Source organism: Chlorocebus sabaeus, chromosome 17, assembly GCF_047675955.1.
Source record: "Chlorocebus sabaeus isolate Y175 chromosome 17, mChlSab1.0.hap1, whole genome shotgun sequence".
Classification (NCBI taxonomy): Eukaryota; Metazoa; Chordata; class Mammalia; order Primates; family Cercopithecidae; genus Chlorocebus; species Chlorocebus sabaeus.
In genome coordinates this window covers 21,925,304-21,943,506 of record NC_132920.1, presented here as the reverse complement: position 1 = coordinate 21,943,506, position 18,203 = coordinate 21,925,304, and positions in this window count along the sequence as shown.

The window sequence follows — 18,203 nt, the reverse complement described above, 5'->3', positions numbered from 1 at the left end:
CAAGCTGACTGCTGCGTTCTTGTGGCGTCTCCCAATATTCTTTCAGAGTTTCTGTATCTCCTGTCACAAGACATTCAGGGTTCATCTTGTACCTTTTCTTTCCCAGCTCTAGAATCAGACATTTTTTTCAAAGACACAGAGTTGCTTTAAGCAAAAACTGGAATTTAGAAACCACAATCTAGGTAGTAGATGTGCTCATATTTACTGGGCTGTCACTGCATCCTGGCTCTTTCGGTGAACAGAGTTAGGAAATGGGTGTGGGGTGTGAGGTGTGGGTGTGTGTGGGGGTGTGTGTGTGTGCATTTATTCATAGACATGCATACACTTTAACGTTTATATTATTTCTACACTAAAATTTGTATATCTATAAAATTTCTACATATCAAAATCCACACATTCACAATGAAGCCTTAAATTCCTACCCACAATACAGGGTTCATCCTAGCTCTCCCCTTTTTTATATCTGTAACTGTTCTCCCACAGTCAGAAGTCCGACTCCTGTTACCTTCAATACGTTGGCTTATTTGCCCTGATAGGTCTCCTTGCTGAGATGTGCCTAATGACTTTTTGACAAATGGAAGGAAGAAAGGAAGAAGGAAGGAAGGAGGGCCGGCAATACCAGCTTTTTAAGAATTGGTGATCTATTTATGATCAAAATATAATCAGGCTAAATTATCAACATAGCAACTCACTCCCTGGCCATAGCAGATTCCAGAGTTTCAAGCAGTCTTCCAATGGCTTGTCATCTTTCAATGTGTGTAGGACACACAACTGTTCACATCTTTACTACAAAAAATTTTTTATGTATATATTATTGGGTAATAAAAGTTTTAAGAACCATGTGTGGCTTTTTCAAAACAGATCAAAGAAATTCTAGTGTATCCTTACTGAACACCCATCCCCATTATAGTGAAGATGGGGAAAGTGGGGCCCAGAAAGGTCATAGGTTTTGCTCAAGGTCCTGGAATTAATCAGTAGCAAAGCACAATCCAACCCTGGAGTTGAAGAAACACAAAATGGACACAATAAGACCTACTTACCTCATAAGCATACTGGGAAGATCAACACAGTACTTGTGAAAATACTGTCCCTGAGGTGTACTATACAATTACAAGTGGCTCCTTTCCCCTTGTCGTAAATAGACAGCTTCTGTTCAGAAACTGGTTGAACCAACATGGTAAAATGGTTTCCACTCTGACTCCAAGTTCATTCACATTAAGCGTATCACTGAGCATGATTCAAGCTTTTCGTGTCTTAGTTTTCCCTGAAAGAGGAACTAAATCCCTACCCTGCCTATGCCTGAGGAAGACAATCACCTCTGGAGTGGGGGTTATGAGGCAGGGCTTTGTCATCAGTATAAATTCTAATCCTGCTCCACCATTACTGAGCTGGATGGCTTTGGGTAGGAGTAGGTCACTGAACTTCTCTAAGCCTCTATCCCTCATCTGTAAAATGGAGACAATGACACCTAAGTTCTCAGAGCTGGTGTGCAAATTAAATGAGAAAAAAGTATGTGAAGTGATTCACACGAAGTCCAGTGCCCCATTTGATAAATGAAGACTCTTCTATCACCACCACCACCCTCATTATGCTACCACCATCATATCTCCATTACCGGAGTCATCCCTATTACTGTCAGTCCTTCGAGTCGCTCGCGATGCATAATACCGGTGGAAAGTGAGAGCTATTTCAAATGTGCTATGGTCATTAGTATGGACGGAATCTCTGGCCCCCAAAATTCATTTGTTGGAATCCTATCATCCAATGTGATGGTATTAGGAGGTAGGGCCTTTGGGAAGTGATCAGGGCATGAGGGTGGAGTCCTCATGAACACAATTAGTGCCCTTATAAAAGAGACCCAGAAAGCTCTCACTCACTTTCTGCCATGTGAGAATACAAGAAGTTGACAGTCTGCAGTCACGAAGAGGGCCCTCATCAGAACCCAACCATGCTGACACCTAGATCTCAGACTTTCAGCTTCCAAAGCAATCAGAAATAAATTTCTCTTGTTTATAAGCAATACACCCTTGGGTACTTTGTTATAGCTGTCCGAACTCACTCAGGCAGTCATAAATAAAACAAAGCTCATTTTATATTTGCAAGAGAACATTTAGGCAACTCCTAAAGTACTTCCTTGTCTTTCTGTATTGGGCCTCATACAGTGCTTAAGGATGGTCCCAGTTTCTAGCTATTCTCCCCCAGGATATTGGATATAGTTGGTTCCCCCAAACATCTTGGGTATAAGAGATGAAATTCATCAAATGAAATGTGACAGTTTGATACTTTACCACACAGGAGCTAATTAAAGATGTAATTTCAGACTAGAATAAAAAAATAAAGCAATGAGTTACTTTTATGAGAAGGGGGAAAGTGATAAAACTCTTAAAAGATTTAAAACAGATTTAGGGGCATAAACAGTCTTCACGCAGGCCAAAAACGGTGGATATCTTTTCTTAAAGCATAACTCCCGGCAAACTGAAACATTTTATTACTTAGGTTAACTGTTTTTTTCCTTCCCAGAAACATTATACACACACATACACACACACACACACACACACACACACCCCTGGTGTTCAATGAAATACCAGGTGCACTGTGGCTTTCACTCTGTTTCAAAAGAAAAAAAAAAAATCTATTGTCACTCATGGGCTTCAGCCTAGCCTGTCAAGCAGGAATTAAAATCTCTTTAAAAAGAAGCTTTGCGTGGTTCATGTGTCATGCTGACATGAGCTGGATCAGCTTACAGAAGGGGCCAGAGATAAGGCATCCAAAGGAGGTTAGAAGTAAGCAGCCCCCAGAAAAATTTCTGATTTCTTTACTCATCTACCCTCTACCCTCCTTACCCCCCCACTCTCGCCCCTTTATAAAAATTGGTTCAATGTGCAATACAGAAGAAAGAGCTATTTCTTTCCCTTTATTAACAACAGCACTAGATTCTGAAATTAACAAATATCTACCTCCTTCCAATTTCTAAGGATCTCTTAATTTTTCTTCGTAAATCATAAAACAAAAAGCGTATCAGTTTACCCCACTTATCAGGCCTTAGATTTTAAGTCCAAAGCTACAAGGCCTGTAGAGCGGAGGATTGTTTGGCTTATTTTAAAAGAATACATCAAATATGAGCTGTAAATTGGTCATAAATGGGGCCACTTAAGTCTCTACAGAAACGAATCGCAAGGACTTGGGATTAAAATTGCAGGAAGCCAAAAAGAAAATTGAGGACAAGGACAGGACTGATGGGTTTGGTGCTATTATCTCTGAGAATACTAAGGACACTGAGGCTTTGAAATAAATTACATGGGTGACCTTGAGAACAAGTCCAGACTGAGAAGTCAGCTTGGTGTAGCTTCCTGCAGCGGTGGAAGCAGAGCAGGCTGAATTCTTCATTTCCAAATGGATGATGAAGATGTTTCAGATAAGCAGTTTTGATTTCCTTTTAGCATGCGGAGCTGCAAGCTGCACTTCCAAGCAGAATAAATGTCATGCAGCCCTTGTAAAATGCTCCATCTTCAGTAGCTGTGGTTTGAAACTCAGAAATCATCCTAGAGGATTTCATGACTTTGGGGCATATAAGATTGGAAATTAAAAATGGACGCTATGGACTACAGCCTTTTTGTCTTCATCCTCTGTCACTGCACACAGAACAGGAAGCCCTGAGCCATTAAGGAGACCCGACTTATACTTCCTGAAACTCTGCTTCAAAATGAGAACTGGGAGCAGATCCTAGACCCCAGGGAATGTAACTAGTGCAAATTTCTCTACGCTTCAACTTCCTGGAAGATGGATTTACTAACACATTGCTTTAGAGCAGTGGTTCTTAAATTGGTTAATCTCAGGATACCCTTATGAATCTTAAAAAATTCTGAGGCAGGGCACAGTGGCACATGTCTGTAGTCCCAGCTACAGGAGGCTGAGACGAGACGATTGCTTGAGCCTAGTAGACTGAGATTAGCCAGGGCAACATAGCAAGACCCCGTATCAAAAAAAAAAATAACTTATTGAGGACTTCAAAATGCTTTAGTTCATGTAGATTATATCTCATGATTTAATTTATAACATTTATCATGACACAAATTAAAACTGAGAAATGCTTAATATTTATTACTGCTTAAAAAAGAATTTATGGTCCAGGCACAGTAGCTCATGCCTATAATCCCAGCACTTTGGAGGCTGAGGCGGGTAGATCACTTGAGGTCAGCAGGTCAAGACCAGCCTGGCCAACACAGAGAAACCCTTTCTCTACTAAAAATACAAAAATTAGCCAGGAGTAGTGGTGCATGCCTGTAATCCCAGCTACTCAGGAGGATGAGGCAGGAGAATCACTTGATCCTGGAAGGCAGAGGTTGCAGCAAGCCAAGATTGCACCACTGCACTCCAGCCTGGGAGTTAGAGAGAGACTCCGTTCCCCCGCCCCCCCAAAAAAAAGAATTTATAACCCATTACTGTTAACATAAATAACATATTTTTTATAGGGGATAATTAGATTTTCCTAAAACATTTAGTGAGAAGAGTGGTATTATTTTACTTTGCAATTTTTTTAATGCCCAGCATAACTGAAGACAGGTGCATCCAATCTGTTGTGGTATCATGTTTGGTTGACGTGTGTAGAAAACCCATTCCCACACAAATGCCTAGTTGGCAAATACAGGATTAATGAAATAGCCTTTCAGATCATTGTGGATATTCTTTCTTTGATACTACGCCCAAACTCAACAACTGGAAGTTTATATAGGAATCTAAACATGTATCAGTGAACTTTTCATACTCTGATATATTAAAGCCCATTAATTTGTCTAGCATTTTGAATGGATCTTTTACCAACATATCATTTTGTAACATCGATCATCGGTTGTTTAGAAAATAGCGACTTGCTGAGTTATACAGCGGTTCTGAATATACAGTGGAAAACTTCACTGTACACTTGTGAAAGAAAAAGAATGGAAAAGACAAATAACATCTTAGTATTATTACGTAAATAGATCAACACTGCAGATCGACTGAAAAGGGACCCCAGGGGTTTATGAACCAAACTTTCAGAACCGCTATTTAGGCCATGGTGGTACCTGAAAACAGTGACTCAACCTGAGAAGGGGGTAGTGGTTGGCCCAGTCATTGGGCCAACCTTTAGGGGTCCTTTTAGGGGACAGATGACATGAAAATAAAACACACCCCCAAATTGACTTTACTCTAAAACACATGAGCTCAGTATGGCTTCCAAGCTTTCTTTCAGACACCAGAAAGGTTATGACTCATTGGATTTGACATTGATCTCTAGTGCAAAAGTGCCCAAGTTTTCTAAGCAACAATAATCATGATTAAGGCCAAAATCTAGATCTGAAAATAATATTTTATAACTAGCAAGCCAGAATCATTTACTACCAATGTTTTTGTCTTTACTAAATTCTGAGGTCTAGTGGTTCCTCCAAAATCATTATTTGTTAGAGACCCAGCTACTACTAAGAGAATTTTAGATCTTTAATCATTGGACCCTAACTGTTAACCTACATCTTCAAATGTCAGCTCCTAAAGTAGGGACTTAATTGTCTGGCTTAATACTGTAGCCCCAGTTCCAGCACCTAGAAGTCAGTGCCGGTTACCTGTTCAAAGCTCAAAATGTATTTGTAAAATGAATGAATGACTTAGTTTGCATATAAAATACCATTGAATAATCTAATGGCAAATATGATGATACTGTGTTCACCCTATTGAAAAAAATGAATATAAAATCCAGCACCAGACTCTACAGTATAATTGTATTTTAATGGATGAGGAAAAATAGATGAAGTGTTTATCTGTAAGTCTACTTTCATCAAAAGCCTTTAATTCACAATCATATTTTCAGTGAAGACCTCACGCCCTTTACAAATTCAGATTTCAAAATCACATCCTCACTCTTTTTAATTCAATGAGATGCAGGAAGTAGCTGAAGAAGAATGAATTCCTGCTGTGGTTAGGCTGCTGCTGCAATGCCATTTGATACTTTATGTAAGGAAAATAAATAAATAAATATTCTCCTAATCCTCTAAAGATCAAAATTCTGACAAAGGCTGGGCAAGAAATGATACTTGGACTAAAATACACTCTTCTAAAAGGGTGTGTGTGTGTGTGTGTAGTTGCATGTGTGCATGGGCACATGGCTGTGCAGGTCTCTCTGATCTTTGTTACAGCTGCATAAGTGAGTCCACTGTTCTTTCACTAAAAAAGAAAGAGAGGGGCAAGGTATAGAGAGGTGGAAGAGAAGGTTAGCTTTACAAGTGCCCCGATATTTCAGAAGTTTTGATCATTTGGATTATGTAGGTTATTTTTTTTTATAGCCCTGCTTGAAGAGAGAAAAAGTGGGCCTCCTTGGTGAACAGAAGTGACTGTGTGTGCAATAGAATTGATTATCTGTTCAAGATGGCTTATGCTGCAGAACTATAAAAAATTGCAGGTGGCTTTGGTTACAAGGGAGCTATCAGTCATCCTGAACTATTGACACATTTTTATGTACTCTAGTCTCAAATCACTCACTAAGGTTACTTATTCATCCATGAAGTCTAAAATTGGGAGTCCTACCAAAGGGAAAGGGAGAGATTTAAACTGAAAAGTCTACCCTCCCTAGTCTCCTAACGACATCACATTTTAAAGCTTGCAGGAAGGGAAAAGCTAAATTCCCTTAAGCTCACCATCCCAGGGTATCACTGGTGTCCAGCTATCACCTTTGTTCAAATGATAACTGAGAGAGCTATGAATCCCAGGGATTGGGAAAAGCTACTTAAACTCTTTTCACAGCTTTGATTTATGACGGGCCATGAACTAATAAAAATTATAGTGAATATTTATTTTTCTTCCACAGTGCGCTTGTCACTAGACAAATTGCAGATGAAATCAATTCCAGTCTGGTCCCAGGAGCTTAAAAATTGCTAAGCACATGCTAACACTCCAGCATTAGAAGAGACAGTCAGATAACTACACACAAAGCCGAGAGTGCGAATCTCCTTCCAGAAAAGGATAAAACTGCTGCCAGCATGGCTGTGTGATTTCCCTACCACAAGACAGACCTCCGGGGAAGGCCCGCCTGCCGGCTAATGATCAGAGGCAGTAATTTCTAAACACATAATGCTGGATTTGAGATGAGGCGGCAAATTGTTTTTATTGGCATTTTTTTCCTAATATAAAAATTCTCCATCTAGATCTAAATTAATGAATGTTGTTACACCTTTGTTCCACAATTTCTCTCTTAAATTCCAAGCTCTATGCAACCCCACTTTTTGTCCATTTTCCAAAAACAGCAGGCTTTCCCTGGGACTCTATGATATTCAACTCCATGAAGCAAATGAACCATTCTGCAAAGTGTTTTCCCTCTTTCCCTCCCTTCTACTGTCCAATATTTGGGCATTTTGTAGCTTATCAGAATCTTTATCCAGCAGAACGTTGATCAAGCAAAAATTCGGACAAGGGGTAAAATCAGTTGTAAAAAAAAAAAAAAAAGAAACTTACCATAGGGAATAGAAGAACCCATCAAAGATGTTATGGTATAACATGTTCTGTTTATTTTGTTTTTCTTGGTTATTGCTGTCTCAAAATACATTATTTGTGGAGTTAGCTATTATTCTATGGAGTAATCAGAGGTGAAATGTACTGAAATCCATGTGGACTTTTTTGTAAGAGAAAAAGGAAGAACACCTCTTGACAATAAAATCAATGATAGTCGGTTTCTACTTCTATGTTGCTATGAACTTTATGTCTTTATGCCTATTTCTGGCACACTCCCCAGGATTTTCCATTTATTCATTCATATATTCAGCATGTAATACATGTTAAACATAGTATTAGATCACAGAAATAGAAGTCTACAGAAATCACGGTTCCTGAACCCAAAAAGCTCAATGTAGTAGTGAGTTTAGGTGTTCAAAACATTTTAAATTAAAAAAATAATAATGAAAAAGAGGAAGGTTGGGAGTGGAAGAAAGAAAAAGGAAAGAAGGGAAAGGAAAAAGGAGGAAATCACAACAGTAAATTGGAAATACACACTTACCAGAAAGTAAAAACAGGAGGGAATCACAGAGAACATTCTAGGGCAGGAGGATGTTTGAGAGGAGCTGCAGGCCAGACTTGGCTGAGAGTCACAACTGAAAGGAGTCGTGGACAGAGACGCTCACCAACTCACCTGTTGAGTTAGGAGGGTGGGAATGCAGGAAGGACAGAGGCAGGAAACAATAGTTTGGAGAACTTCTGTCCCAGGCTTGAAACCCTCTTTATGACCGTCCTCTCCGTCACCTTTCACATCTTCACAGTCACCAAGTCCTGACTTTTCTGGCTTTGAAATCTTACATCAGCCCCATCTTTTCTCTTCCTGCTGGTTCCGTTCCAGCAGGGGACTTCCTTATGTACTGTGCACTGCTGAGGTGGCCCCTAACCGTGCCCTGTGCTCTACGGTCTCCACCAGCCAACCAGCATCCCACCCATACTCTACTGTCTACACCATCTTCTGAAAATTGCACTTGGCATGGCCAGTTGTCTTCAGGTGAAAATCCCAATGCACTCACTCAGACTCAGTTCATGGACCCTTATAATTAACAACGATCTCATTATCAAAGTTATGCTTCAGCACTTGGCTCCATTTTAAGGCAGTGGCTTCACTGCCTGACAAATGGACAAGGCTATAAAATAGGGACCACTGGCTGGGCACGGTGGCTCACACCTGTAATACCAGCACTTTGGGAGGCTGAGGTGGGCGGATCACCTGAGGTCAGGAATTCAAGGCCAGCCTGGTCAACATGGTGAAACCCTGTTTCTACTAAAAATACGAAAATTAGCTGGGCGTGATGACGCATGTCTGTAACCCCAGATACTCGAGAGGCTGAGGGGAAGAAAATCACTTGAGCCTGGGAGGTGGAGGCTGCAGTGAGCCGAGATCGCGCCACTGCACTCCAGCATGGGCAACAGAGCAGGACTCTGTCTCAAAAATAATAATAATAAATAATAAATAAAATGGGATCATTAGGTTAACTATCTTATAGGGTTGAAAATTAAATAAGGATGTATGCACAAACAGAGGACAGTGCCTGGCACTTTGTAAGCCCTTAATGAAAGGCGTGGTAGGGGGAGAGGAGGAGGGGAAGGAGGAGGAGAGGAAGGAGGAGAGCAAGGAGGAGAGGAAGGAGGAGGGCGAGTAGTTTGTACTTTCAGATTCTCCCATAAGATTGCCCTGCCTCCTTCTCATTTCCTCTCCTCTTCAAAATGTCCAATAATAATCTCAACTCCATCACAAAGCTCTTTTCAGCCCATAGTAATTCTCCCTTCTGGGAGCACAATTCAGTACTAATTTTATCCATTCATTATTAACCCTGCCAAAATTTAATTCTCCTCCTAACAGAATCCCTGCACTTAAAGGAAGAATAACCATCCTCTCCGTTTATCCAAGCAAAATGATCACCACTCTTCATTCCACAAACGGATTAATCTCAATATTAACCTGTTAAATTGCTCTCAAATACCCCCTTCTTTTCATTCCCATTTTCCAGAATATTCACTCAACTAGAGGTAAATTAATACAGATTTACTTTATTCACTAATTAAAATTATAGATAAGTCTCCATGGAGAACTTAATCATGATATTTGACATCACATGACTGTTGTAAAGATTAAATGCAATAATATGAGTAAAATTTGTAAACTATCTTTAAATGCAAACATATGACATAACGTTGAGGTGTTTTCATTATGGCTATAAAAAATGTCCAGTAGCTCGATCAAAAACTTCTGATAAACAAGAGTTCAAGATGGCGTAGGTTAACAGCAAGTTGGCATTTGAAATTATTGAACATAGTATCATGGTATCAAAACATGTAGGATTAGAGCGCCTTAAAGAAGTACTTCAACTTCTACTTCAATATAATGGACTAGATTAGATCAGACCAACCTTCCCAACAGAGAGCTAAAATAACCAGGAAAAAAAATCGTTAAAATAGCCTCTGCTTGAAGGCATTAGAGGACTATCAAGGCACAATGATTTGAAAGGTCATGACTGTAGAGAGAAGGGAGCCTGACATTTGACTTCTCTTTAACCCATTTGCTGACTCTATTGCAAACAGTGGAAAACTAAGTTGAACAGGTTTATTTCAGCTTCTGAGAGCAGGACAGGCAAAAATTAGAGTTCATAGCCTGCTAAGAGAAAAAGGCCCTATAACCCCCACTTTCAGCTGTGATTCCAAAGTGCTAACCCAAAGGAGTAAGCATAAACCAGAAGCAGCCCTCACAAAGACTAAAGCCCACCTTCAGAACAGTTTAATCCCTGCACAGATCAAGGTGATCCGTCCTTGGCCTATCCACTCCCCAGAAGAAAAGGAAATCCCCTACAGAGGAAAATAACATCACACACAGGTAAAAATCGTCTCTATACTTTTAATACACAATGCCCAGCATTCGTGCTTACAAAAATAAGATGCTTATCTTACACAATAAGAATTTTGCTTACAAAAATAAGAATTACCCAAAAAGCAAGAGAAAAGTAAGAAACAACAGAAACAGACCCATAGGGAAATAAGATACTGTGGTTAACAGAAGGGGATTTAAGTATAAACTGTGATTTATATGTTTAATAAATCAGACAGCAAAACTAAAGGATTCCATGTAAAATGAATCAAAAGGGGCACTCTGTAATTTGAAATATAACCACTGGTAGGAAAATATTCAAAAGATGGGTCCAGCAGCATATTGTATACAGCTAAAGAGATCAAAAAAAGATGGATAATATTTAAGAAAATATCCAGATTAAAGCATGGAGAGAAAAACAGAAAGTAACATGTGAAACATAGTTTCATACACATTTAATCAGAATCCCAGAAAAGAGAAGAGAATCGGGTAAAAGCAACAGTAAAGGGATAATAGCAGAGAAGTTTCCAAAATAAATTTCTCCAAGCCACAAGTCAAAGAAGTGCTACAAATACTGAGTAAGGTAAACAGAAGGAAATCTACACCTAGAACAATATAGTTCAAAGACAAAAGAAATCTCAAAACTGCTGGAAAAGAGAACATTTTTTAAAGCTGTCGGGGATGGTAGTGCTTATGGGAAGAGAGTTTTCAAATGGCAAATATAAGACTCTCAATGGAAACATAGTAGCCAGAAGGTTTGATATCAGAAATGATATCTTTAATGCACTGAAAGAAAATAATTTCCAAGAATTCTATGACCAGTGAAAATATTTCTTAAAAATAAAGGCAAGATAGAGTCCTTTAAATAAAGTCAGAGGGATTCTATCACCAGAATACCTGAACGGAAGAAATTCAAAAAGAAGCTTTTAGGCAGAAGAAAAATAATCCCAGATGAAAGCTTGTTGTACCATTCTTCCTGCAATGAGTGTTTTTAAGTAGATGTGAAAAGATCAGATTATAGATCTGAAGACTGAAGAATACCTTTAGGCTTCTGCTTGATCTGTCCTGTTCAATATTTGCTTAAATAACTTGAATGGCATTTAATAGAAAATAAACACAGAAAATGTGGAAATGTTAATATGTTCACTAATTTTTAAGATTCAAAAATATGCTCCAATATACCATAAAACTAAATAATTCACTTTTATTGAAAAATATTTTAGGATTTGAAGCTCTATATTTACCTACATCTTTCCTCAGAATAGTCTGCATTCCAAACCATCAAATCTCCGTCCTTCTCTCAAGATCCATTTTAAGTTCCCTTAACATTTATTTTTCATTTATTTTGTACCTATTTTTGTCTATGATAAACTAGGCACTGTGTTAATTTTTAGGGCAGGAAGATAGCTCACACCCATTATCTTCCCAGTACAAAATTTGCCTGGCTATTTTTCTTGATTACACACAACTGAATGTATTCTAGTCCTCTCTAACTCCTAGAAGGCCCATGATGGTCATTTATTTTGGTTGTTGGTTTTTAAATCTTATCTCTACACCACAACCTCCCTGAGATTCGTGCATCGATGATCTATCTACGTCACTTAGCACCACACTGTGCACATCAGAACCACTGAATCAAATCTTGACAGAAGGAAACAATAGGCCCCAACTCACATGATGGGGTTTAATAGAGACAAATGGAAAATTCCTCATTCAAGTGTTCAAGAATGAGCCACAGGGTTGGGGCACAGTGGCTCACATCTATAATCCCAGCACTTTGGGAGGCCAACGTGGGAGGATTGCTGGAGCCCAGGAGTTCAAGGCCAGCCTTGGCAACATAGCAAGACTCCATCTCTACAAAAAATTAAAAAGTTAGCTGGGCATGTTGCCACATGCTGTAGACCCAGTTACTCAAGAGGCTGAGCAGGGAGAATTGCTTGAGCTCAGGAGTTTTAGGTGACAGTGAGATATGATCACACCACTGCACTTCAGCCTAGGCAACAGAGTGAGACCCAGCCTCAAAAAAAAATGAATGACATAAGCATCGGGTGGGAAGGCTCTGGCTTGTGATAAGGAAAAAGAAAAATCTGAACATTTCAGCTAAAAAGCTCAATATATTTCATTTCTCATATATATATATATATATTTATTTATTTATTTATTTATTTATTTATTATTTTTTTTTTTTTTGAGACAGGATTTTGCTCTTGTCGCCCAGGCTGGAGTACAGTGGCACGATCTCGGCTCACTGCAACCTCCGCCTCCCAGGTTCAAGCAATTCTCCTGCCTCAGTCTCCCAAGTAGCTAGGATTACAGGTGCCTGCCACCACATCTGGCTAATTTTTTGTATTTTTAGTAGAGCAGGGTTTCATCATGTTTGCCAGACTGGCCTGGAACTCCTGACCTCAGGTGATCCACCCACCTCGGCCTCCCAAAGTCCAGAGATTATAGGCGTGACCCACCACACCTGGCCCTCAAATGCATTCTTTAGGTTCTTTAGGTTGAATCTCACTTTTAATGGCTTAGAACAGAATTAGCTCACATAAAGCCATCTTTTTATTCAAACACCCATAGAAACTAACTTTACCTATGCAATCTGGTCATGGTCTCAAAAGACTTCTCAAAAGAGCACTGAAGGCAAAGCCACACCCAATGAGAAGTGGCACTCAATAGAAAATCTCTTAGTCATGCGGCATCTGAGGTCTGGATCATCCTATGCCCCCTCTTCTTTCCTTTCATTCTGATTTGTGAAATAATGCTACTTTGGCCCAGGTTTCTGCCACTTCCCAACCAGTTCTAAATTTTCTTTGTTAAAATTAGTTTGTGCTCTACTTTCTTGGTTATCTACTTAAACTTCTGGAGATAAAACTGTTTGAATAGCAAGTCCAGGTTTTACTACATGCTGTTTTTAGCAAGAAAAGAGATTCATTGCAATGGTCTGGACATTGGAAGTCTCGCCTCCTTAGTCTCGTTTTACTATGTTAAGTTTGTAATTCAAGCTTTAAAAAAAAAATCAGACAAAAACCACTCCATCTGACTTGGCTTTCTAGGACACAACTACTATAATATCACTTCTTTCTCTTGCCCTTTTATTCCTCCCCAAATGCTGTTCTCAGTGCTTCTCCCTTCAGGTTTATGTTGTTGTTTTTTAATGTAGGTGCATTCCTCCTTCACAAATGAAAGAGAATCACCGTAGTAGAAAAGACAGAATCTGGGGTTTAAAGTTACATGGCCTTAGGTCTAATCCACATTACTAGCGTTAGATGTCTATATGGTGTTAAGCACATTGCCAAGATACTTAGCTTTCCTGGTCTCTGTTTCCTTATCTCTGAAATGGGGCTAATAATATTAAACTATCAGGATTGTTTTCAGAATAGACCTAAATAATAAATTGAAATCTCTGTACATGGTATCTGATATGGTAGAAAGATAGGTACTTACATACATTTGTACATACATATATACATACATGTGTGTACCCTTCTATAGGCTCTTTCATTACCATATCCAAGAAGGAGTACCTCGGTATCGGTGCTTTCTAAGCAATTAAATTTACCTCTCTATAGTAATTTCAAATTCCCTTTCTAAAAGCCAAGCGCTATATATGTCTTAAATATCTGAGTCACAGGCCAGGGGCGGTGGCTTACGCCTGTAATCCCAGCACTGTGGGAGGCCAAGGCAGGCGGATCACCTGAGGTCAGGAGTTCGAGACCAGCCTGACCAACATGGTGAAACTCCATCTCTACTGAAAATACAAGATTAACTTGGTGTGGCGGCGCATGCCTGTAATCCCAGCTACTTGGGAGGCTGAGTCAGGAGAATCACTTGAACACAGGAGGCAGAGGTTGCAGTTGAGCCTAGATTGCACCACTGCACTCCAGCCTAGGCAACGAGAATGAAACTGCTTCAAAAAAAAAAAAAAAAAAAAAAAAAAAAAAAAAAATCTGAGTCCTAAGTCCTCATCTCTTTCCCCTTGACAGTTCTTCTAGCAGTTTTGGGCATGTCCTAGGGTGGCTGTCCAGAGATCATTCTTGTTACCTTCCCACTACTGCAGTTTCCTCACGGCCTCCCTTCCCCACTAAATACACACAAATGTGGGCTTATAACCTTGAGGATTAAAGTGACATTCCCTTCCAACATGCACGCTTCCTGTTTTTTCCTGAGATGCATCCCATCCATATCCATGACTCTGTCACTTTTATATACAAAGTCCTGGTCTATAAAATCATATCCTGTTCTTGGCATCATTTACAAAGGCAGTTGTTCCTTTTATACATCCTTTGTCCTCTATCAAAGTTACAATATTGACTCTCCTGTCTTGTTTAAAAAGTGAGCTTGGGCAAGTGCAGTGGCTCACACCTATAATCCCAGTGCTTTGGGAAGCTAAGGCAGGAAGATCACTTGAGCCTAGGAGTTCAAGACCAGCCTGGGAAAAATGGCACAGGCTCTATTTCTTTAAAAAAATAATAATAATAATTAGCTGGGTATAGTGGCACATACTTGTAGTCCCAGCTACTTGGGAGGTTGAGGCAGGAGGATTGCTTGAGCCCAGGAGTTCAAGGCTGCAGTGAGCTGATCACACTACCGCTTTCCAGCCTGGGGACAGGGGGAAAAAAAAATTGCCAAGGATCGAGTACAGACAGCACAGGTACTGAGATGTTCTGTGCACCACCTATCACAGAGTGGGGACTTAGAACTGTAAACCATCAATCCTTCATACATACATACATATCCCCGGTCTTGGTCATCACCATGGGAAGAGGCTTCACGGTGCCTACAGTCAGAAAGTCATAGAAGCCTTGAAATTATAGGGCAATGTGATCAAGTTGTAATTGTGTATAAAATATTTATGGAGTTTAACAGCTAGCAAAAGAATGCCAGCAACAACCAAAGAGTAGCAAGTCAAGATCTATTGTTAAATAATTACCTCAAATTTCAATGCTTCAATTAAAACTACACAATGAGGTTTTTGTTGTTTGCTTTTTGTCTGTTTGTTTACAAACAGGGCATTTGTAGCCCAGACTGAATGCAGTAGTACAATAAGCTTACTGCGGCCTCAAACTCCCGGGCTCAAGTGATCCTCTTGTTTTAGCCTCCTAAGTAGCTAGGGCTACAGACAGGCGCCACGATGACTGACTAATTTTTTAATTTTTTGTAGAGATGGGACTCTCACTATATGGCCCATGTGGTCTGGAACTCCTGGCCTCAAGTGATCCTCCTGCGTTCACCTCCCAAAGAACTGAGATTACAGCATGAGCCACTGTAATCTGGACCCGATAAGTATTTTAAAATAGTATATTGAGAGAAATCTGGTGGTTTTTTTCTACCTATCCTGCTCACATTCTACGAGAAAATGGAGAAACTGGATTTTAAATAAGAGAAAACATTATGGTGTGTTCTATTAATAGCATGAAATCCCCAACTTGTAAATACTATATGGCAGATACATTTGTGTGGAGTCATTTACAAGCAAAGTCCCACAATCCATTTCAGTAGGAAATTATTTTATTATACCAAAAAGTCTCTCTCTCAAGAGTCCTCATTACTCTGGTAGCCCGTTAGGGATGACCACATTCCTATAAGGCAAAAACAAGCTTTTTTCAACTAGAGAGCATTTCTTTTTTACCGAGTGCTTACTCTATGCTAGATCATGTTGTAAGTACTTTACACCCATGAATGCATTAACTCCTAACAACCACATGAGGTAAATTATTATCCCCATGTAATGAACAAGGAAAGTGAGACACAGAGAAACTAACTAAGAGTGACTAAAGGACACCCAGCTAATAGGAGACAGAGCAGGCATTCAGTCCCAAGTCTTACATTCTTATACTCAGCCCCATTATCTTATACGCAACCCTGAAGTTGCTCTAGAAGCTGGTTAAGTCATCAAGGTCCCCTGCACAATACTGGGATGACAAGATCTCAGCCCCCAGGCTCCACACACCAATGAGGCAGTGTTCCTGGTGAGGATAGAGAAAGGATTCAATGTTCCTCTGAAAAAATTCCCCCTCATGTCCCTCTGCAACACAGCACACCCTCCACCCTTCAGGCTCCAGCCCTGCCTGGGGATGAATGAGGGGCTAGTGAGGGTTGCATTTCTCTCACACCACTTTCTCAAGCTCATGAGTGAGTCTGGAAGCAACTAGGGGCTACCTTATATGAGAATCCCTCTCCTCTATTCCTCAGAAAGCTTAAACTTTCTTTGTTTTTTGTTGGTGGTGGTGGTGGTTTGTTTGTTTTTTGTTTTTTAATTTTTTTGAGATGGAGTTTCACTCTTGTTTCCCAGGCTGGAGTGCAATGGCACGACCTCAGCTCACTGCAACCTCCACCTCCTGGGTTCAAGTGATTCTCCTGCCTCAGCCTCCCAAGTAGCTGGGATTACAGGCATGTACCACCACGCCTGGCTAATTTTGTATTTATAGTAGTGGTGCAGGTTCTCCATGTTGGTCAGGTTGGTCTCAAACTCCTGACCTCAGTTGATCCACCCACCTTGGCCTCCCAAGGTGCTGGAATTACAGGAGTGAGCCACCACACCCGGCCAAAGCTTAAACTTTCTTAGAGTCTGGCAGAGAATCTTCTAGCTCATCCGCTTCCATTTCTGATGCAGCACACATGCTGAATTTTACAATTCTGGCTCTAAGAAGTATCCCAGTTCCTTGATTTGCATGAGAGTTACACATATGTTTGCTTTGTGATAATTCACCCAGCCATACAATTATGTGCTGTGTGTTTTTCTACATGTATGCTATACTTGAATCACATTTTAAAAGTACATATATTTGAGCCCCAAAACCATATGCCAAAAAAAAACTTTAAAAAATATTTTTAACACTTCATCTTTGACTTAAACCATTTGATACTGATAATACATAACCAAGAGGCAGATCTTTGAAATGTCTCTTAATACTTAAAAATACTAGCCGAGCTAGTATATAAACAGAAGTTTAGATCATCAAAGTTCCTTAAATGGCTTAATCTTCTGCCTCCTCTAATTCACACAGCCCAAAATCCAACATAATACTTGCTGTACTCTGAACATACCACGTGTTTTCACACCTGGAACGACCTTCATCTAATTCATTCAGTGAACGTTTATTTAGTCAAGAAACACAGTTGAACAAAACGAGGCAGGCTCTGCCTAGTGGGAAAAACAGATATCATTCAAATAGTCATGCAAATAATGTAAAAGTGCAGGTGGCATAACTGCTCTAAAGGTGAGATACTTGATGAGTGAACATTTATAATAGAGTTGACTTAGAGAAGTCACACCTCCCTGAAAGAGTTAACAAGGGGTCTAGCTCCTAAAGGATTGAACCAGGTAAGAGAGATGGAAGAAGTTTTCCACGCAGAGGGCCCTAGGTAAGAAGGAGCTGGTGAAAAAGAGGAACCAAAGGTGAATACGAATGTGCAAAGGCCCTGGGGTATGAAGATGCTGGTGAATGAGGAGCCACAAAGAGGCAACATCCTTCTCTCCTTTCAAAATCCTTCCTCTTCCTTCACATACTGCTCAAATGTAACTTCCTCTGCGAGGCTGTTCTCTCTTCTCCATTCACCCTGTAAATTGATATCCCTCCCACCATTGTGGCATTTCTTCTACCCTTCTGTTAGCACTTAGCTCACTGTATTGCAATTATCTGTTTATACATCTGTCTCCCTCACTAGACTGAGAATCCATGGAGGACAAGAGCAATAAAGTATCATCTTTGTGTCTCTCTGCATCCAGGGATGAACATATTTTAAATGTTCACTAAGTGTTATGAGTGAACAGGACAACTTAACCATGCCACACACAGCCAGACATAAACATTTTACCTTGAAAATGTATTGCCTACTTGGTGAG